Source organism: Mixophyes fleayi, chromosome 1, assembly GCF_038048845.1.
Source record: "Mixophyes fleayi isolate aMixFle1 chromosome 1, aMixFle1.hap1, whole genome shotgun sequence".
NCBI lineage: Eukaryota > Metazoa > Chordata > Amphibia > Anura > Limnodynastidae > Mixophyes > Mixophyes fleayi.
Genome location: NC_134402.1, coordinates 257,312,232 through 257,335,440, shown reverse-complemented (window position 1 = coordinate 257,335,440; position 23,209 = coordinate 257,312,232).

Below are 23,209 nucleotides of genomic sequence, written 5' to 3'. Positions count from 1 at the left end.
TTTGTATCAGTAGTTTCCCTTACCCCAGTATCTGTCTCCAGATTTCTTCTTGACGGGAGAATCCTCTCCAAGGATTTTGTTGATTGGCCACTCCACTAAGACTACTTTGTCTCCGTCTGGCTACTCGACTAGGACTACTTCCTCTTTGTCTCCCCACTCTCCAAAGACTTCCCCACCTTCTGCACAGTCTCATGTGATGGGTCCTTGTCGCTCCAAGTCCCACCTCTGGAATGGTTCCACATCTGCCTCTGTGCGAACAATACAGAGTTCCTCATTCATTGAAAGGATCCTTCGATTGGCCATATCATCCTGTCAGGTTCCTGCAGACTACGCCAAAAGTGACGAATGTAGAAGGGACAAGGACAACACTTACAGCAAATCCCTTCCTAGCACACAAGGTACTTTCCCAATCCTGAGGGATAAGTATGGGACACCCGTACACTCCTCTCAAGGGACCACATGGTCAAACCTCAGTGTACAAACCCTTCAACACTTCAGTCTAGGGAAGAAACCAGACATGTTACTGAAGGGAAGGTATATCGGATAGAATGAGAGTGGGGTGACCAAAGTGATGGCAAGGAGTAGAGACACTAAACACAACCCCGATTGTAAACAGATCTTGATGCTTTAGGCTTTGGTGTGGGGCTACAGATATTAGGGACAGGGAAGAATCCCACCTGAATACCCTAGTCACCATTGTATGGGTGAGGGCCCTACTAAGAGAGAAACAAAACTGGAAAATGGTACTCACTGGGGACACAGTCGCCTCCCCATTATAACTTTCTGCACACTGCTACTTGGAACCTAGAAATGACATCATTCTTCTTTCGCCTCCATCAACAAATTGACTAACTGTGCAAAGGACAGCAGCTTAAATAACCGCCATCACGCCAACGTCACCGGGGCCCCAAAAATTTAGATGGCTGGATGTGAGCCTGGATTGGGTTACCTTCCTGTCCGCTGATTGGTGGACAGTGGGAAGTTAGCCCTGATTAGCTCACATGCCAACTGCCACTGGCACCAGGAACTGCAAGGAAAGAGAAAAAAATTTTACCGCTGCTGGATACCAGGACTGGTGAGATTTTTTTGTGTCCCTCCTTCTATCTTCTCTTCTTTACTTTTCTTTTGTCCTCTTCACAGGCTCCACTGCCAGGCACCCTCTAACACTATCATTCGTGCAAAGGTATTAACCAACTAATTGTGGACCAAATAAGGTCCTAAATTAAAAGTAGTAGAGATTATTAGTATATCTATTAGTATAGGTATTATTATAACCACATGTGTTTACATTGACTTAATAAAGAGATAATAAAGTGATCATTATCAGAATAGTACAATTTCTTACTGGAATTTCGAGAATTACATAGGATTTAATTTCCTTAGACTGATTTATAGGATAATCTATAAGAGTTATTTTGATTTTGTTTTACTAAATTAATATGTGAATAATTATTACTGTATTCATCTTTTTAGACTAATTTATTGGACAATTTATTAAACAGTCCTTCTAAGAGCAGTTTAGGTAATAATTTATTGTGAAAACACAGTTCAGCCCTCCATAATTCTTACCCTATCTCCTAATGATAAGTTTTATTCCTTTAAAAGTATCCAATTACTTGGAGTCTTGTCCTAGTTGGAGGGCTAACCTCTCTCTGTGTTGGATATGGTGACATCTAGAAGTAGAAAAGGAATTCCTGCCATTGATTAACAGACAACAAGAGCACCACACTTCAAAATAATAAAGTCCACTAACAATATTGAAAACGGCTCTGTAGATAGTATCTTATCATAAAATCGTTATTAATATTTCACCTCAATGCGGGAGAGGTGGCAGTCAAACAGACACATTCCTTCACATTTACTAAGTTTGCCCAGCAATTAATTTACAATGTTCAGTTCAGCTTACTGTAGGAAAAACGAAACCATATTTTATTGCATATTTGACACCTATATTGATCAACACTACCCAGTATGTGAAAGGATAAAAAAAATATTATAAATAAGTATGACAAGCTATCTAAAAAATGCTGCAATAAAGATATGTGTAGCTTAATATGCAAAACGCTCTCTGGTGTCCTTTTTCTATATATCAGGAGGAGTAATCTCTAATCCCTTTCTTATAATATGATTTTATGGTTCCTAAAATCTTTGGACCATACAAAATTCTTGAAGTAATAAATCCTGCTTTATATAATTTTGAACTACTCTGCATACTTAGAATTTTTAATATGTTTGTATATATATCTTAAAGACTGCAAGAACACAAGTTCCTTCTTATTTTTATTCGTCACACGATATTCTGGTGGTTCTTCAATCTGAGTATGACATAGAAAAGCTTTTACAGTTTATAAAAGTTTGCAATAATCTACAGGATCTCATCCATTGCAAAGTACATGGTCCTATAGAGGGATCATGTGTTTCCTCTAAATATGTCAATATATTTAAAGAGACATTTCCTTAAAATTATCCTAAAATTTGAAAGATTAGAGCCGTGGAGCCCTTGCTTGGGGTGAGGATGGTATTGTAAAAATTACCTTTTCAGCATCTTCTTAATAGTGGCTGCACCCAATCTCATGATTATTATGGTCTGCTTTGAGTCCTACACTTGTGCAACCACAGTGGTATCTGCTCATTCAAAGGAGAGCATTCAAAATTTTTAAAGTGATGACACCTATATATGTTCAAGTCTGGCATAACTTAGATGTCTGTTAAATGTCTTGCTTTCTAACATGAGTGCTATTGTCTTATTAGTTTACTTTTGCCTATTTTATTTTATTGACCATCAGTTCTTATAGTGTTCTAACCTTAGTGCCTTTTGTTACCTTTCATTTGCTGATTTTGTTTTGCTTTTGTTCATGTGTGTAGCTTGGCCTACTTGACCTCTGTCACCTCTGTTGGCCACTTTTTTGCAGCCATATTGGTTCCCATTTTGTAAGCCTGGCAGTGTCTGTTGTGCCCGTGTGCAAGTCAACAGTGCTTCAACTGCCATCACAGAAACCTGGCTTTCTTCCAGTTATACTGCTTGCCCGCTGCTCACTCCTATGGAGATATCCACCCATTCTATCCGATAATTTTCCTGCCTGGCTACCCCACTACCTTTTTTCAGACTTCCCCTACATCATCCTAGGTGACTTTAACTTCCATATCAAAATCGCCACAGACCCAGCGTCCATCAAACTCCTTGCCCTTTCTTCCTCCTTTGGCCTCTTACAAACGACCTCTTCCTACACCCAGTCTCAGCACTCCCTTAACCTTTTATTCTCTGAACAACGTGCTTGTCACGCGCCGGGCGATCGGACTGCACACCCAATCCCTGGCGCTCTTGCCTGGTCCTGCCGACAACTCTCTCTGGTGAAAAATGTGCTAAGTTTTATGACAAATCTTGAAAAAAAATTGTGGAGTTTCTCTATAGCCCTGTGGGAGCCTTGTCCATATATATTCCCTCCCCCTTGTAGGTGAAAGCAAATATATTTTTTTCAGTCCAGGTGTGGGGGAATGCTGAAAAATGCAGAACACAGGACAATTACAGAATACTGTTACATATGCAGTCTCCCGCCTTAGATTTGAATGAATACTAAGGTAATTTTTATGAGGGAGATTGTGGTCTTTAGTCCACAGTGTGGGAGGGACTAATGAGAGTAGTATCACTGTAGGTTTGCAACATGCATAATTTGGGACGAGGTGCTCACAACAAGTCCTGCACAAGTGTTTCATGTTTTTCAGGAAGGCCAAGAAAAACACCTTTTTCAGAACAATAGGTAGTGTGTCACAGTTTGCAAAGTAAATGTATTACCAGCAAACTAACATGAGCATGAGCAAAAAGAAGAAAAGAGTGTTCTAGGGAACCATTGTGACAGTCACATGTTCAGATTTTTTCAAACATTCAGGGTTTACAGACACTTCCAAATCCATAACAGTTTCAGGAGAGGCACAGAGAATGTTAGAGATAAGAGACTGAATGTGTCAACAAGAAACAAGTATCATTTGCCCTTCAACTTCAATACTCACCATTGGCTCGGCAACATGATTATTATCACATGTTTTTGTCATTAGTTGGACTGAAAATACCTCTCATTGGGGGAAGTGTCCATTCATTTCATTATCTGTGGTGTGGTCAGTCAGTCTATTTGACTGCCTACCTTGAATCCTTTGGGATTTTTACAGTCAGAAGAGATACGTCCCTTCCCTTAACAGTTATAACATATTACATCCTGAAAATGCTCCTTCTGGCTCGTCCTATAATTTGGCCTTTGAGCCATAACATATTTGATTCTGTCTTTGTGTGTGAGCTTAAACTTATGCTGCCTCACAGCTTCTAGTTGTTCTGCCAAGTCTGTGTGTCTATACTATGGGTATTGTTGTGTCACTCTATTTATTAGAGCTTGGATTAAGCTGTTTACAAAGGCAGTGCTTTGAAGAACTTTATATTCAGGGTCATGGCAAAATTCTATATAACTGTAGTCTGAATTAATGCCTCAATAAACTATTGTGATATTCAGCACATGTATTTGGAGGCTTCTGTGTAGCTTTCATAATCTTAGTCCAATCTGTAACAGTGGGACTGTGTGCATTAACATTCTCCAACAAGGCTGCCATTGTCCTTTATTATCATCTATAGGCTTAACATTTTATGCTTTTAATTCTGCCTTTAATACCATAACAACAGCAAAACATCTGGGTAAGTAGGGCTATGTGAAATGTAAATACATTAAGATATCTTACAGCACCCCTTGGGTCTTTCTTAGGTGATTATTTCCCTTAAGTCAATTGGTGACCAGGTGATGTGAATTCACTAGAGTTCATTAGCTGTCTTTATTATCTGTTTTCCTCTATATTCTGTTCTCACAGGGCTCCTCGGCCCTATCTCAGTTACTTTGCTTCCTTGAATCACGGTCTCCACAGTATCATCAAAACACAGAACCTTCCAGCAGCCATCACAGACTGGACTTTTCTGGGTCTTTGTCACGAGCTGCGGCAGTACTCACAGCCGCCGCTGCTTGCTTCTCGTGCATCCCGCCCATCACCATGACTTCCGGGACGTTACTTCCTCCTAACTCCCGGCCATCGCCAAGGCAACGGGCAGGCGCTCTACAAGGTAGCACCGCGTCCCGGCGGCTGGAGACAGCTGGGCGCGTGCGCAAGAAATATACAAAGCCTGTAGGCTAATTTAGTTTAATTTATTCATCAAGCAGGGGCTGTGGGGGATTTCAGAGCTAGGCTCTGATTGGCTGTCTCTGGTATTTAGGGCAGTGAGGTCTGAAGCCTCACTGCCGGTTATAGCTTTCTGCCACAGTCCTGCTGACCTGCTTTATCCTGATACCTGCTTTTGTTCTTGTCCATGTCCTGTGGACACTCTATTGGATTCCTTGTGTATGACCCCTTGCCTGGATTTGGACCATGCTCGTGTTTCTCGTGACCCTGACCTTCTTGCCTGTATTTGGACATAGCTACCGTACCTGTGACCCTTGACCTCGGCATGTGTATTGGATTCCCTATCTGCTGCCGGCCCTCGACCCTTGCCTGGACTTTACTCCACTCTCCTGGGTTCTCCCTAGTCGGTACGCACTTCACGACCCTCTGCTAGTCTGCGGCCAAGTCTGTCCCCACCACTAGAGGCTCCAGTGAACACCTGACTGGAAGAGCAGACTCCGGGTTGTGCTGTACCGGCTAGAGTGGTTCCTAACATTATAACCAGCCCAAAAAACAGATGTTCCGGAGACGAAGTTGGGATGGATGAGAGCGGAATCAAATCGTCTCCTTTTCAAGCCCTAGCGAGTCATGTTGAGACCCTGTACCAGATGGTCCGAGGATTGTCCCAGCGTTTGTTCTCCCAAGAGGAGGAATCCCGGACTACACCAGCCATTTCCAGTTCCACCGACGAACCCAAAATTAAATTTGCTGGACTGGTTCTCCGGAAATAGAGCCGTGTTCCGGAACTTTAGAGAAAGCTGCAAGCTCTACTTTCGGATGAAACCTCGGTCTTCCGGTTCAGAACAGCAGAGAGTCGGGATTGTCATTTCCCTCCTGCAGGGTGACCCCCAGTCATGGGCCTTCACCTTGCTGCAGTCTAGTCCTTTCTTGCAATCCTTGGAAGCCTTCTTTAATGCATTGGGTCTGCTCTACGATGACCCTGACCGAGTTGCCTCCGCTCTAAAGCAAGGGCGACGTCCTGCGGATGAATACTGCACTGAATTGTGCAGATTGTCACCTGACAGTGAATGGAATGATCTAGCGTTACGTAGCCAGTTTTGCCTTGGACTTTTAAAGCAGATCAAAGATTCACTTGTGCAGTATTCTTCCCCCACCTCCTTGGAAAGCTTTATGCAACTCGCCATTAAAATTGACAGGAGATTCATGGAGAGGAAGACTGAGAAAGATGCATCCTCCTTTTCGTCTGCATTTATCCTGGTTCCCACGGAGGAGGAGGAGCCTATGCAGTCAGGGGTGTATCGCCTCTCTCCTGACGAAAGAGACAGAAGACGGTCACAAGGCCTATGTCTTTATTGTGGCAATAAAGGCCACTTCTCCTGCTCTTGTCCATAGAAACCTGAAAAAGGAGCATGTCTGGGAAAGGTCCACTTAGGCTTCCAAATTGTTTCCCAAAAGAATGCTGTCCTTATTCCTGCACAAGTTGCTTTCGGTACCAGTTCCGTGGCCCTCCCGGCCTTCATTGATAGTGGAGCTGCAGGCAACTTCCTTGACATCGGGTTTGCCCGTTCTGCTGGAATTCCAATGGTGAAGCTTCGTTCTGCAGTTACAGTTTGTGGCCTATCTGGTAGTCCATTGCCCGGAGGTAAAATTGTTTAGGAGACTCCATCACTACAATTGAACATAGGAGCTCTCCATTCCGAGGCCATAACCCTCTTTCTTATCGACTGTCTGTCAGTTCCGCTGATTCTGGGCCATCTGTGGCTTTCCCGTCATAATCCTGTCGTGGATTGGGCAAAAGGAGAAATTGTCCAGTGGAGCTCTTATTGTTCACAGTCTTGCTTGACTCTGCATCTGCGTGTGATTCAGTCTATTCCGGAGCAGCTTCCCTTACAGTATCATGAGTTCTGGGATGTGTTCTCCAAAAAGGCTGCTGACACCTTACCACCGCACCATGACTTCGACTGTGCCATCGAGCTTATTCCTGGCTCCTAGCTACCCAAGGTACGCTTGTACTCCCTCTCTCGTCCAGAGATCAAATCCATGCAGGAATACATTGATGAAAACCTGGAGAAAGGCTTCATCAGGCCATCTAAATCTCCAGTAGGAGAGGGATGCTTCTTTGTTTCCAAAAAAGATGGAGGACTAAGACCCCATATTGACTACCGAGGACTGAATCTCATTACAGTCAAGAACACCTATCCCCTTCCTCTCATCTCCGTATTATTTGATCAACTAAGAGGTGCCACAGTCTTCACCAAAATCGATCTTCGTGGAGCATATAACCTCATCCGTATCAAAGAAGGAGATGAATGGAAGACAGCATTCAATACACACTCTGGCCACTACGAATATCTGGTCATGCCGTTTGGTCTTAGCAACGCACCTGCAGTATTCCAGGACCTGATTAATGAAGTTCTTTGGGAGTTCCTTGATTGTTTCGTGGTCGTCTATTTTGATGATATCCACATCTATTCTAAATCCCTATCCGTACATCAGGGTCACGTCAAACAGGTTCTACAGAAATTGCGAGAACATCACCTTTATGCCAAACTAGAAAAGTGTGAGTTCGAGGTGCAGAAGGTATCCTTTCTGGGTTACATAATCTCTTCTGAGGGATTCTCCATGGATCCAACTAAGGTTCAAGCTATCTTGGATTGGGTGCAACCAAACAATCTTAAGGCAGTGCAGAGGTTCCTGGGCATCGCCAACTACTATAGGAGGTTCATTCGTGGCTTTGCTGACATCGTGGCTCCCATTGTCGCCCTAACTCGCAAAGGAATGAATGCAACTAATTGGTCGCCCCAAGCAGCAGCCTCATTTGAAAGCTTGAAAAAAGCCTTTGTGTCCGCTCAGGTCCTTAGACACCTGGATCCAACTAAAGCGTTTGCTCTTGAGGTTGACGCCTCTGACGTCGGTGCCGCTGCTATCCTATCCCAGAAGGACCTTCATACTCATCGTCTACACCCATGTGCCTTTTTTTCCCGTCAGTTCTCCTCAGTAGAGGCCAACTATGATGTGCGTAACCAGGAATTCTTGGCAATCAAATGGGCCTTTGAGGAGTGGCGACATTGGCTAGAAGGCACTACACATCAGATCTCTGTTATAACAGATCACAAGAATTTGCAGTACATCCAGTCGGCCAAACGCCTGAACCACAGACAGGCTTGTATGCCGCTGTTCTTCACCCGTTTTAACTTTGTGATCACCTACCGTCCAGGTTCCAAAAATGTCCGAGCAGATGGTCTGTCCAGAAGCTTCCTGGCACACCATGCTCCAGTTACTAGTCCGGAGCCTATCGTTCCCTCGTCCATGATCCATGCTGGGTTAACCCAAGACCTGAGCTGCACCCTGCAAAGATTTCAAAGGTTAGCTCCTGATAAAACTCCCGTAGGATGCTTATTTGTTCCCGTCCATTTAAGGAAAGCAGTCCTGGCTGAGGCACATGATAGTCAAACTGGTGGACATCCTGGAGTATATAAAACTTTGGAAATCCTCTCCCACACTGTGTGGTGGCCATCATTGTCCGCTGATGTCAATAGCTATGTCCTCTCTTGTGAGACTTGTGCAAGGAATAAAGTCCCCAGGAATGGTCCTACAGGCCAATTGGTTCCATTACCTATCCCTGCAAAACCCTGGACTCACTTATCCATGGACTTTGTAGTCGATCTGCCGCTCTCTGCAGTACACAACACCACATGGGTTGTGGTAGACCGTTTCAGCAAGAAGTCACACTTCATACCATTAACCAGGCTCCCTACTGCTCAAAATTTGGCTATTCTGTTCATCCAGCATATATTCCATTTCCATGGACTTTCTATTGACATTGTTTCTGATCGTGGTTCCCAGTTCATAGCACAATTCTGAAATTCTTTCTGCACCCTTCTTGGCATCAAGGTTAGTCTTTCATCTGCTTACCACCCTCAGTCTAATGGGCAAACTGAAAGGGTTAACCAGTCGTTGGAGCAGTTCCTTCATTGTTACACTTCGGAATTTCATGACAACTGGTCCTCATTGTAACCCTGGGCAGAGTTTGCCTACAATAATGCGTGTCATTCATCTACGCAAATCTCTCCATTCTACTGCAATTTTGGTTTTCATCCCAGATCCAATTCTTTGTTTTCTCTCAAGTCTGCTGGTATTCCGGAAATTCGTTCCACAGCCAAGGATCTCAAGCTCATCTGGAGGAAAGTACAGTTATCATTGAGACGAGGCTTATTTTTTGCTAAAAAATTTTTGGACCGTCACCGTACCACTTGCTCCCTCAAAGTGGCCCAGAAAGTGTGGCTGTCCACTTGCAATATTAGGCTCAGACAGCCTTGCAGGAAATTGGGGCCTAAATTCATCGGCCCTTTCCTTATTGTTAAACAGATTAATGCTGTAGCTTTTAGATTGAAAATTCCTAGTTCATTAAGGATCCCCAACACATTCCATTGCTCCCTGCTTAAACCTGTGCTATACCCAAACCAATTCCACCTTCCAACTTAACTTGTACGGAATCGGAACAAACCTCAAAAATTTATAATTCAGAAGATCCTTGATTCTAAGAAGGTGCAGGGTCAGGTGCACTTCCTCGTACAGTGGAGGAATCGTGGTTTGGAAGAGCACTCTTGGGTTCCGCGAAGACAACTTCATGCCCCTAAACAGCTGAAGGAGTTTTTCAAGAAATTTCCGAAGAAACCTGGGTGTGGGGGATTTCAGAGCTAAGCTTTGAATGGCTGTCTCTGGTATTTAGGGCAGTGAGGTCTGAAGCCTCACTCCGGTTATAGCTTTCTGTCACAGTCCTGCTGACCTGCTTTATCCTGATACCTACTTTTGTTCCTGTCCCTGTCCCGTGGACACTCTATTGGATTCCTCGTGTATGACCCCTTGCCTGGATTTGGACCTTGCTCGTGTTTCTTGTGACCCTGACCTTCTTGCCTGTATTTGGACCTAGCTACCGTACCTGTGACCCTTGACCTCGGCTTGTGTATTGGATTCCCTGTCTGCTGCCGGCCCTCGACCCTTGCCTGGACTTTACTCCTCTTTCCTGGGTTCTCTCTAGTCGGTACGCACTTCACGACCCTCTGCTAGTCTGCGGTCAAGTCTGTCCCCACCACTAGGGGCTCCAGTAAACACCTGACTGGCAGAGCAGACTCCGGGTTGTGCTGTACCGGCTAGAGGGGTTCTTAACAGTCTTAAAGTATTTTCAGTATCATGCTGTGAGACAGTCCTGTTTCACTAGGTCCTAGTGCCTCACAGTTTCTGGTGTATTTTATTTTTTTCTCTATTGCACGTGCATAAAACCGAAACATACGCCAAAGAATGAAATTCATGTTCACACATCAATGACAATTCCGTCTGTCGATGATTTAAAGGGTGGTGTCAGGATTTCTAACTCCAGAGACATTGATAATGTAAGAGTAAAGTGTCTTTATTAGGCAGAGATTTATAGGCAAAGAATGGTGCAGTAAATGATAATGGTAACACAGTTCAAGCCAGCAGATAAAACAGCAGGACTGGCAATATTGTTAAATAACTCAGGAAGTCACAATTGGTAAAACTGTCCATTGAGGCACTACCAAGTAGCTGGATAGCAGACCTAGCTCAGAGGCTGGAGAATCAGAGAAGATTTAAGACACATGATGTACCAAGGAGTCAGGATACCTGGTAGACTCAAGAGGCACAAGTCACAAGGAACTGGATAACCACAGATGGCAGGATACCTTATTTACTCGCGGCACTGGATGAACCATCGTAAACAGGACTCTAGATCTTGCCAGGAGGCACTGGATCATTCACAGATGGCAGGATACATGGTTTACTCAGGAGGCACAAGGTGCCGGATGACCACAGATGACAGGGTACCTGGTTGATGCAAAAGGCACGAGGTACCAGATGAACCATGGTAGACAGGAAACGAGGTCTTGCCAGGAGGCACGAGGCACTAGATCGATCTGTGGGTATCAGGATAGATGAGGGTCAAACAAGCCAAAAGAACAAAAGCCAGGACAGCATAAAAGGTACCAGGGAATGAGCTGGAGCGTAGTCAAGTGGGTCTGGGTCAGAAGATATGCAGCGTAGCTGAGGAACAAGCAGAACAGGACACAGGTTACTCTGGAGAATCAGAAACAGTAGGCAAGACAGCAATGAACTGTCACACATTACTGAGAGAGGTAGTTTTATAAAGGCGGGGATACAGCTGTGAGTGCTGTTTAAGGAGGGAGGTTAACTCCTGCTAGTGAGGTGGAATGTAAAATGGCAGGAGCAGCACTTCTTGTGGTAGGGAGGCACTGCAAGCCAGAACCACATAAAGGCAAAGTCCAAGCATAGTTCTTAGCAGACAGAAGCTGCAGGAGGCAATCAAAATCCTCATGGAGGATGCTTCAAAACAGACGGAGGCTGTTCATGACAGGTGGAAAAGGGAACGAAAGGGGCATATGAACATAGTTAATGTACAACAAGAGCGTGACAATACTGAGCGCATGCAGCAACATCCTTTTCATGTTTTGGGCATCTCTAAACTATGTGTTTTCAATTGTATCATTTGCACCATCTACAGGTCTGTGTAAGTGCTGAGTGATAGTGATGACAGTCTTGTATGCATGCTAGAATATGTGTTTGCAATCAAAAGAACCTATAAAAATGTACAGTAGACATTACTAACATACTGATAAATGTATTTCATTGAAAAAAAAATGTTTCATCATGAATGAGTATATTATTAACAGGTGACAATAATGGAATTTTTGTTTTCCCTGTACGTTAGGCAGGGACTTTATTTTCATATATTTACTGTATGTATCCTGCAGTGTATTGTGTCTGTCTCAAAAAGGCAAGGGCCATATATACAGAGCATACCTACACCCTTATTCAACAAAAGATGTTTCTTCCGATATGCTTGTAGTTGAAAACTGCCATACGTATGCCTGATTCACATGCATATTTTTTTTTAAAAAAAGCGAACATTAATTTTGCGTTTCTTGATAAATCACACCCTGACTTGTGCTTTGACATTCAGTGTAATTTATTGTAGTCACAGGCTTACCTTGCACTGCTCTTCCAATAATGTTTTGATGTTATTGGCTTCTTAGTTAATATTGTTAATGTAGATGTGTAGCATATAATAAAAACAAACTGTTACAAGTAAATGTCTAAACTTGTTATTATCTTACTTTTACTTTGGCTCATAAAAAGAAAAATGTTAAGAAGTGCTAAGATTCACATATACTTCATATGTTAGATTTTTATTATACATATACTTCAAATGCAACAGTCACATTTTGTGCTTATCAAATTGTATCAAATGGTATGAGCAATTTCTTTTATTGTAGCATAGCTTTAATTACCCAGAAAATGCTCCAGTCTATTCTGTTGAAACAATAATGTACTGTTGTGACAGATTCATCCATAAAACCTGATATTACACTGTAGCTCTTGCATTACAACTGAAAAAAAAAACTAATGACTTTATTCCTATAATTGTTACTGTACATTTTGTATTCTAACTTAAAAACACATTTCTCAAAAAATATAATTGTCTATCCAAACTCTGTATGTACTCCTCAAGGCAAGCTATTAAGCATAGTTTCCAAAGATGAGTTTAACTACACATGTGATTCTTCTAATTGTCATTTGTGTGGATTTTTTTGCAATGATCCTTGCTGAAAAATGTTTTTAGGTGCAATAAACATGAAGTATGTTTCTGAATAGTTTATTTTTAAATATTCTGTAACTAAATTCATATTTAGGTTCATATAAAAAAAAGGCTTTTGTCATGAAACATGGTATTTATTTGTTGTTTACAATTAAACAGCACTTAACATGACCCAAAAGGAAAATCTGTATAGTACCAGATTGGTATTAATTGAGAAGGAAACATAGCTAAATTAAAGCCCCTGAGGGAATATTTACATAAAAACAGAGAACATTTGATTATCAGATCTTCCCGAATATCAGATTTGATATATACTTCAGACATGCCCAACACCGATACCAAGGAAACAACTCCAACATTAAATTATTTTTTTTGAGGCCAGCTCAATGTAGTAGAGAGCTATACAAAGCTACCAGATGACTAAGATGATGTGGGTGAAAGTATTTAGCAATATTTGGAAGGCTTTACCACCCATAACTGCAAATTTAGCCAGAATGGAAATGTTTAATCTGGTTGGTTTTCCCATCCAGTCATGTCTTTTTGAATTTGCTTGATTGTGCTCCCTGGGATCTGAACCGGGATTGTCTTGATCAAATATAAATTCATTCTTTGTAACAGTGGGAATTTTTCCAAATTAGGAGATAATCTGTAGTTCCAACTCGTGGATATATTTTTAAATGCCAGCAAAAAGATCTATAAAACTATACTTATATGGGAGTTATAATTGCTGTAATGTAAATGCCGGATATTTTATTTTTTGGTTCATCAATTTAAAATATAATGTTGGGATAACACCAGTCTTGCATTAACAGGAATGTGTAAAGGGAGGGCTTCTGACTTAGAATAATTCATTTTACAACCTGAAATATCAAAATATGAATCTAAGCCAGTTTTAGTTTTGAAAGAAAAATATAAGGTGAGAAAGAGGTGAGTAGGATGTCATCAACAAAAAGTGATATTTTATAATCCCTATCATTAGCTCTAATCTTTTTAATATCTTGATTTTGACTACTTAAATCTGCTAGGAAATCAATTGAAAGTGTAATTACATCCCAATTGTAAAGCGCTATGGAATTTGCTGGCGCTATATAAATAAATGATGAAAATGATGATGATGATGATGATAAGTGTAAAGTTCTAATGGCTACCCTTGCCTGATGAAATTTCCAACATGTTTTAGCCGAAAGGAAGATCCATTTATTATCACTTTGGCTGAAGATTTGGTATACAAATATTTGAGTGCTAAAAATCACCAGCAAACGTATATATATTTAACAAGCATAAATACATAAACATATAAAGCACCACTGGAGATCGTAAAATCTTTCTCTGCATATAAGGACATCTGAATTTTAAAAAAATAATCCTTGTATTATCCATTGCCTGTCTCTTTGGTATAACAAATCCTCCTTGGCCACTATGAGTGAGAGGAGGGAGAAATTGGTTGAGACATACCAAACAATTTTGAGAATTGCTAGTTAAGGAATTTGTCACTTGATCAGGTTTTTGAATTAGAGAAATCTTGGCCTTAAATGCTTGTGATGAAATTGCCTAAACCTTAATAACATAATTAAAAAGTATCTCGGGGCCAATCAAATTCCAGTTTCTTGTTATTTCTAATAGGAAACTGGAGTTACTTACCACGTGTGTCTATGAGTGGCAGGCTCCAGGGTGTAGGTATGAAGAAACCTTATAAAAGACAAAACAGAGGACCTGTTCTAATTAGCTTTCTCTAGGCTAGGTAAATGGTGTCATACTCAGGGGAAGGAAACAAAAACTGGGAAAGAGCTCAGGATTTAAAAGCTTTGTGGCTCCTGTGAGTGAACAATGTATACAAAGAAAGATACTTTATTTTGATTATGTGAAAATATACCTACTCCAACCTAAATATACTTGTTCTGGAGTTCTTCTGAACACCTAATAAACTTAATAAACCATACATCAGCTCTCTAGCTACCCGTGACCTGCAGCATTGTTCAGCAATCTGTGTCAGCTCATAGACCTTCAATGATTAGAGCCTTGCAGCTTCTCTTGGGACCTCCTCATCCTGCGACGCAAGAGTGCAGCCTACACCACCATTGCCCAGACTTGCTAGGAATTAGGCCTGCACCATGATTCCACCACTTCAACAGGTTCACCTGCAGTTCCTATTGTAGTGATGATGCCTGACTCCTGTGCAGATCCTGCTACATAACAGTAATAGTGTCCCATACTCAAAAAGGGGCTGCTATGATACTTCGCACCACCATCACTCTTACCTGAGGAACAAGTCTTTCATTATTTCTTGATTCCTGGGATGCTGGCTGCATGCATGCTTTCACCTATAGCACCAAACAATCTGAAGCTGGGCCTGTGCTTTTCTAGGGCCCTAGTCCCCCTGCTTCCACTGCCTGCCTATGTTGCAGTTTTCCTCCTAAAGGGTACTACAACACCATCTGATGTATCTAATGAGCAGTCCTCCATCCATTCCCCAGGACAGGCTGACTCTTCTTTAATGTAGTGACTGGTGGATCCAGCTACTCTGTGCGTCCTACTCTTTATAGTGTCCTGAAGGTGAGCATGCATGTCCTGGCCTAGACAACCTCTGGGCCTCTACTCCAGTTTGGTACCTGCACTTCTGTAGTGTCTGCCCCAGCTAGGTCTTTGCACCGTCTGCACTAACTAATTCCCTGTACTATCTAGGCCTCACCACGATTCACTGCACAGGCTTCTAGGTCTATGTACCATCTTCTCTCTCTGTACCGTTTGGACCCTCCAGGGGGTAAATGTATCATACCCTGGTTTTGTAAACTCCCGCGCGTTCGGCGTCTTCGCAGCTTAAATTTAAAGCAGCGCTGCCTTGTAAAGGGAAACTTTCCTTTACAAGGCAACGTTGCTTTAAATTTAAGCTGCGAAGACGCCAAACTCGCGGGACTTTACAAAACCGAGGTATGATACATTTAACCCCAGGTCTTTTACCATTTGGGCCCTTGTACCCTCATATCTCCAACTATGACTCTGCACATGCTGGCCTTCGCATTGTGGGCCCCACAAAGCCTATTGTTCCACTTTCTCCTCATATATCTCATAACTCTGTTCATATAGAATGTAAACTCTCGATAGCAGGGTCCTCTACCCTATATCTCATTCCTGTCCACTGTCCGTCTTCTTTACTTTTTTCCTTTCATGTCTTATACTAAATTGTTTTATGTATACCATGCTTTTTTTTCGGTTAATTGAATCCATGCATTTATTATTCTGCTTAACTCTACCCATTGTTGTGCATAATGTTATAATTCATGCCTTATCTGTATGATTATGTCAAGTGTTAAGATATTTGTGGCACCAGATAAATAAACAATGATGATGATGATAGCCACCTCTCTTTTATTTGTGGAAGACAGTATAATGCCTCCTAGAGTAAAGAACATGGTGCTACCACCCATAAAAAATGGGTCTCCTGTAGAAATATAATGCCCCCAAGCAACTGCCTCTGAAAATAAAACAGTACATCTTTAACATTAAAGGACACTAACTTAAAGGCCATTAGTAAAAAGAATAAGACTTGGCCCAGTACAAGAACAGAGCAAAATATATTGGATAGTATTCTACTGTGGGAGAGGAAAGTTAAAGGTGTGGAAAACAGCGGAAGGGAAGGAATTATGGTAGCTAATTGCACTTATGGTGCTAGCCATGAGTTTGATCAATGACAATGAAACAGACACAGACAATAATTACAAAAAAAACCGAACACTATAAGAGCGACATAAACAAAATATAGACTTACCAAAAAATAGACAGAGAAGATTTTCGACCCGGCTTTTACTCGATTATCTCTGAATTGTGGCTAAAAAAAATGCCTGCACTTGGAATTGACGTCAGTTCCATAGCAACATTATCAGTTCCTGTTTTAAAGCAGCAATGCCAGGACCCAGCGCCACATGATAATATTAAACCTCACCCTAACGCTAACCCTAACCCTTAGTTTAGATTATTGAGGAGGCTAATCAACCTTAAGGGACCGGTTTTGCCTGCGCCCGATTTACAGCTGTGTCGGGATGCTGTGGTGGGGAGAAGAGCGTCCCGGCTGGTGCCCCAGTGACAGCCGGGACGAGGAGGCGGAAATGACATCCTAGCTGTCATGGCATCAGTCGGGATGCACAGCAGAAGGAACCAAAGGGCCACAGAGGCTCGTGGCAGTACCCCCCCTTGAGGAGGGGTGAAGGAACACCTACATCCCGGTTTCCTAGGGAACTGTTTGAAGAACTCTTCAATGAGCTTTTCTGCATGCATATTCTTCTGTGGCACCAAAGAACGTTCCTCCAGACCGCAGCCCTTCCAATGCCCCAGAAAATGACTCTGCACTTGAACACTTTTGCAATCCAGAATTTTCTCTACTACAAACTGTTCAAAAGCTTCAACCTTGATGGGCCGAGGTCAACGTTATTGTCGAGGTTTGAACTTACTAGAGAAGAAGGCATGTTTTAGTAGAGAGCAGTTGAAGGTATTGGGTATCTTCAAAGATTTAAGAAGCTTCAATCTGAAAGCCACAGGATTAATTTGTTTAGAGATGACAAATGGCAGATAAACTTAGGTCCGAATTTCCTGCAGGGCTGCTGGAATCTGATGTTTTGTGTAGAAAATCACACTTTGTCACCAACCCTAAAAGAGCAGGGACTGCAATGTAGATCAGCAAAGAATTGAGACTTAAAGGAGGTACGCTTAAAAGCAATATTGCAAATCTTTTTAAGGTGGGCAGCCATTGAACGGATCCCCGGTAACACATGGAGGCAAGAGAATTAGCCCTGCGATGGTATACAAAATTACAGAAAAATGGGAAACTTGGGTAGATGAATGACAGGCGTTATTGTAGTTAAACTCAGCCCAAGGAAGGAGAGTGGCCCAATCATCATAGTTTTTGGAGATGTATAAATGCAGGAACTGCTCAAGAGATTGATTCACTCTTTCTGTCTGCCCATTACACTGTGGGTGGTAAGCAGATGATAAACTGAGATTGATCCCAAGTAGGGCACAGAACGATCTCCAGAAGGCTGCTACAAACTGGGAGCCCTGATCAGATTCTACATCAACATAAAGGCCATACAGGCTAAAGATGTGTTCTTAAAATCTAAGTAGTAGGAGGTAGGAGCTTATATTTGTGAACCCAGTGCAGGTGGCAGGAGGATACCCGGAGACCAGACGAGTCCGGGATGGAACAAGGCAACAGGCGAACAAGCAGAATCCAGAAGCTGGCGGTGGTCAGGGCAACTGGCATTCAAGCAGAATCCGGTAGTCAAGCCGAGGTCAGGGTAACAGGCGTTCAAGCAGAATCTGGTGGTTAGGCAGAAGTCAGTGCAACAGATGTTCAAGCATAATCTGGTGGTCAGGTAGAGGTCAAGGCAACAGGCATTCAACCAGAATCCGGTGGTCAGGCAGGGTTCAGGGTCACAAGTGCAATAGCAGAATCCAGTAAACAGGCAAGGGCCACAACAATAGATAATCAGATAGGAGCTGAGAGTTTCAGCAACATGCACAAGCAGGTCAGCAAACAGAGGTTCTGAAGCTATAACCGACAGGGAGGCTAAGCCCTCCGTTCGTTAAATAATGCCAATAACCAATCAGCTTTGCCCCTGCAGCAGCCTACAAATAAAACACAGAAGGCTAATCAACCTTAAGGGATCTCTTGCTCCTGTGCCCAACTGACAGCTGTGTCGGGACATGGCGGTGAGGAGAAGATAATCCCAGCTGTTGTCCTGGTGACAACAGGGACAAGGAGGCTGAAGTGACGCCCGGATGCACAGCAGAAAGAACCAAAGGGCCACGGCTGCGGCGACTCGTTACACACTGTAGAACTTACAGTGGTTTTCAGGTTTATATATCTCCTTATCTCTGCTCTTTATGATTCTCAGTTTATCCTGATTGCGGCACAGATACACGTGTATGTGGAGTTTTGTAAGATGAATATGCCTTTTTTCTACTGCATTTTACCTGCTTTTCAGGTTTCCTCAGAGATAAATGCAATATCGATCTATTGGTCTTTTGTGTCCCCTAATATTTCATTTGAGTTCACATCATGTGACTTGCTGTATTCAGTTACCTATATCAAGTGGTGGTTAGTTTCATGTGCCCCCCATTCATATAATATATATTATAGTAGTTAGTTCACGGTGTGTACATTATTTCAACGGATACTACAGTAGGTGGTTAAAATGATTCTAATATACTTTGAGTAGAGACTTTGGGCTAGATTTACTATCAGGCGTGTTTGTAAACCCACCGACTTTCGGCGGGTTTGGAGGCGGTTTAGCCATCGCCGGATTTACTAAGGCTAAACCCGCCGTCCAAACGGCCAAAAATGATGTTTTCAAACCCGCCTCTGTATAAAGCGCCATGACGGTTTCAACAATGTTCTACATACAAACAGCCGGATTTACTATTAGGGGTTTATAAAGCCGCCGGAAAACCGCCATTCAATAGACCAAAATGAAAGCGCTGCTTGTGAGCAGCGAGATTGTTCAAACAGTGTGCTGTTTGAACTATTTAGCCATTTCTAACATAAGAGAAAGAGCCATTTTGTGCAAAGTTTCCTCCTTTAGGATTGTATATGGGAAATGGGCAAACTGGCATGTAATGTGAGGTTTTTTGATTTTTTTCCCATCCTGTATTATTGAATCCTATTTACTGATGTAAAGGTTTACAGGCCACTCCACGTGCATTTAAAGTGCGTATGAATCTGGAATCTTTGCCTGATGTGGACGTAGTACCAATGTTTGTACTCATGTAAACCAGGTTCCTAGATATATTTGGTGGGGTGCTTATGTATGCACCTGTTAAGGTGTCTGATATTATCCTGGCTTGCTGTCTGATACATAATCTAGCTTTACATCAACTTACCCCACCGATTATTGCAGTACACAGTGAACAAGTAGGGGCCCGTGTCCCATTTGGGGATGTGCAGAGCACACAGGGGGGAGGCAGATTTGAGACCGTCTCATTACAAACTACTTTAAATGTAAGTGCATACAATAAAAAACATATATTGGTTTTTGATTTTATGTCAGTGCAATGGTTTTATTTATGGAATATTTTAATAAAATTGGACCCTTTAAACAGAGGATAGTGTGTACTGTAAATGTTGTAATTGTTAAAATCCCTGGAAAGTGACAGTTAGAGGTCAATGTGTACGTGAAATTAGTGCATCGTTTTAAAGAAAACAGTATAATCTTGTTTAATGGGAAGAAAAGAAAGAATGATATGAATGAAATATAACTGCATTTATTGCATTACAACATAATAAAAGAAAAAGTATAACGCTTACACAAAACATTCCCCAATAATACATTTTTTGCCCTAGCGCCATCTTTTCGCTGGCATATCACTGTGCTTAGCCCCACTCTCTACCCTCCCTCGCCCACCCCTGGTGCGAGCACCTCTCCTTGGAGGAGTGCTATATGTTGATCTGGTTGGCGTACTAGCAGTACTGGTGGAGGCCGATGAAAAAGGTGCCGGCAAGCGGGCAATGAGTTCCTGCTGGAGTTGGCCTGCCAGCCGGATAACATTGGCATTCCCCTCGCGAACGGAGGAATGAATGGCGTCCACAGACCCAGACATTTGGGCCAGCTGCACATTCGTTTGCTCCAAAGCGCTTGCCAGCCGGTTTATTGCAGCAGGGATTTGGCTAGTGGAGCGGTGTATTCGCCTCAACTGGGCCGCAATTTGTGACATGTGACGAGTTTGCCTGTCCATGAACAATGTCTGTTGCTGCTGGAATGCGCCAATAGACAGCGCCATTTCTCTGGCTGGGTCCATAGTTTCAGGTGCAGGTTGGTGGTGTGATGGTTCAGCAGGGCCAGGTGAAACTTCCTGGAGGCCAGACACAGGGGCATCCACTGTTACCAGGGTGATGGTCGTTTGATCCTCTGGCTCAGGGGACATTTCCAGGGACTCCGCCTGAGGTGGCTGGTATGAAGAGGGCCCTGTGTATGAAAAATGACGGTATGTATATAGTATATAATATGTTTGTATATTGCATTCTAAACACTGGATAGGAAAGAATATTCTTTAGCAACTACAGATTCTTTCACAATGTTTGCATTCCTGATTTCTAGTCCTATGCTACCTGCTTACGGATGCACTTATTATCCTTTTTATACCCATTATCATTTGGACTGTGTAGTACATGCTGGGTTATTTTGACTAAACTGCATGCTATAAAAAGTGGAGATGTTGCCTATAGCAACCAATCAGATTTTAGCTGTCATTTTGTTGAATGCAATAAATAAAGTAAAGGTATATTCTGATGGGTTTCTATAGGCAACATATCAGTTTAGTAAAATGTAGCCCTAACTTCTCATTGCAAACAATAAAAAGAAAAAAAAAAAACATTGACAGCAACATTTGCACAGAAAATCAAGTAACTCCATTATTTCTCTCCTAAACAGAAATCACGCACCTGCTTGCTCGTCTGTGCCCGAATCTCTCGCTGAAGGTGGAGGTGTAGGTCTGGCACTGGGACTGAACTGCGGTCCTGGCGATTCTGGATGTATTAGAAAAAGCATACAATGTATTTCCAGAAAAAAACAATTTCCAAATATACTGTTTATTGCACAAATGTGTTTGCAATTTTTTTTTTTTTCTATGAGAAAAAAAAAACCTTTACAAACTATTAGAGACAAAAATACACTTTGAAAAAAAAAAAAAGAAAAAAAGTTTGCAAAGAGAAAAGCAGTTTTGCAAAGAGAAAAGCAGTTTTAAAAATAAAAAAGCATTTTTAAAAATATTTTTTTTTTTTAAATACTGTTAGAGTAAAATATGCAAAAAACTCACCAACTACTTGTCCAAAAGAGGGCGAATCCGTGTCTTGGACGTTTATCCCCTCGACAATCTCTGCCGGCATTATCTGTCGCAGCTCCTCCTCGTACGTTGTGTACTCAATACGAAGAGGGGGGCCACCACCCGTGCGCCTGGTTGCCCTCTTTTCCTGGGCCATCTTCTCTTTCAGCCTCCTTTTTATATCTGAAAACCGCTTGCGGCAGTGCGCCACTGTCCTCTTTAGTGGGCCCACTGCGTTCACGGCATCACAGACACGCCCCCACAATTGGTGACGCCGCCTTAGAGGAGTCCGGGCTGCTAGGATGCCTAGTATGACCTCGTAACAGGGAACGATATTGTGCACCAACACACAATTCTCATCATGTGAGAAGCGCACATTCCTCCCTGTCTTGGTCTTCCTGCCCTGACCTGTCTCCTCAACCTCTCCCTCTCCCTCCTCTGACCCCTCAACCTCCATCTCCCTCTCCTCAGCCTGTTCTCCCCTCCTATCTCTGGACATAATGACAAATAAATGTCAAACACACAAAACACAGAAAGACTTACAAACACAAAAGACAAACTACACTAAGTACAGACACACTCTCAACACAGTCACACACAAGTAACACAGACAAAGGACAAGTCAAATACCAAAAAAACAATACAGAAAATAAAAGAGAAAATAAATGTACAAAACAGAAAAATACCACAGGACTACTCACACTTCAATCAAATATCGCTCCACCAATCCACCAAACTCCAACTCTCATCAACTCACAGCAAACCACTATCCTCCAAACTCCTCTCACAAAACTCCTCAAACCCCTATCAAAGAAAAAGTGTCAGGCCAGTGGTTTATATAGGGCTTGTGATGTCAAATCTCCTGACTTTGAAAATAGCCAATAGTAACAGGCCAGGAGACAGGTGTAATTTAAAAAAAAAACGCCTTTACACAAAAGCGCCGTCATTTAAAGCAAAAGCGCCATGTTCTATTCAAAGCCGCCGGCAGCTTTGAGCATTACATCCCGCCGTGACATCGCCGGCGGCTTCAAATTGAAGCTGATATGCGCCCATTAGTAAATCCGGCTGTTTGCAATGCAAACCCGCCGGAAAACCGCCGCGATGCATGGCGGCTTCAAGCCGCCATCCATCACGCCTGTTAGTAAATCTAGCCCTTTGAGTAGAGACTGAAAATTATCTGCCATTAAGGAAATTTCAGTGATGTAACAAAGTATATAAAAGCTGAAAAACTGCTGCAGCTGAAAACTCTAATCCCATATTTTATTATTGGTTTCATGAAGGTCATGACTAACATATGGTTATTTTTATGAGGAGGTAAGTTTCAAATTGGATCTTGGTTGTGCAATTAATGTGATATATTTGGATTGTGCGAAAGTGTTTAACATTGTTCCACATATAAAGACCTTGTACCAAGCAACATCCAGACAAAAAGGGGATTGTTAGTTTTGAATGGAATAAGGATGATTTGAAAGGAAAAGGGTACTTTACTATAAGGGTTGTTAAGCAGTGGAAGTTCTGATGAAGGTAGTGGTGGATAGTTCACTAGCAAAATTTCTTTCAAGAACTTAAATCTGTAGCTATAATTGGTGAGGACATTAATTGCAATTTCTGTTG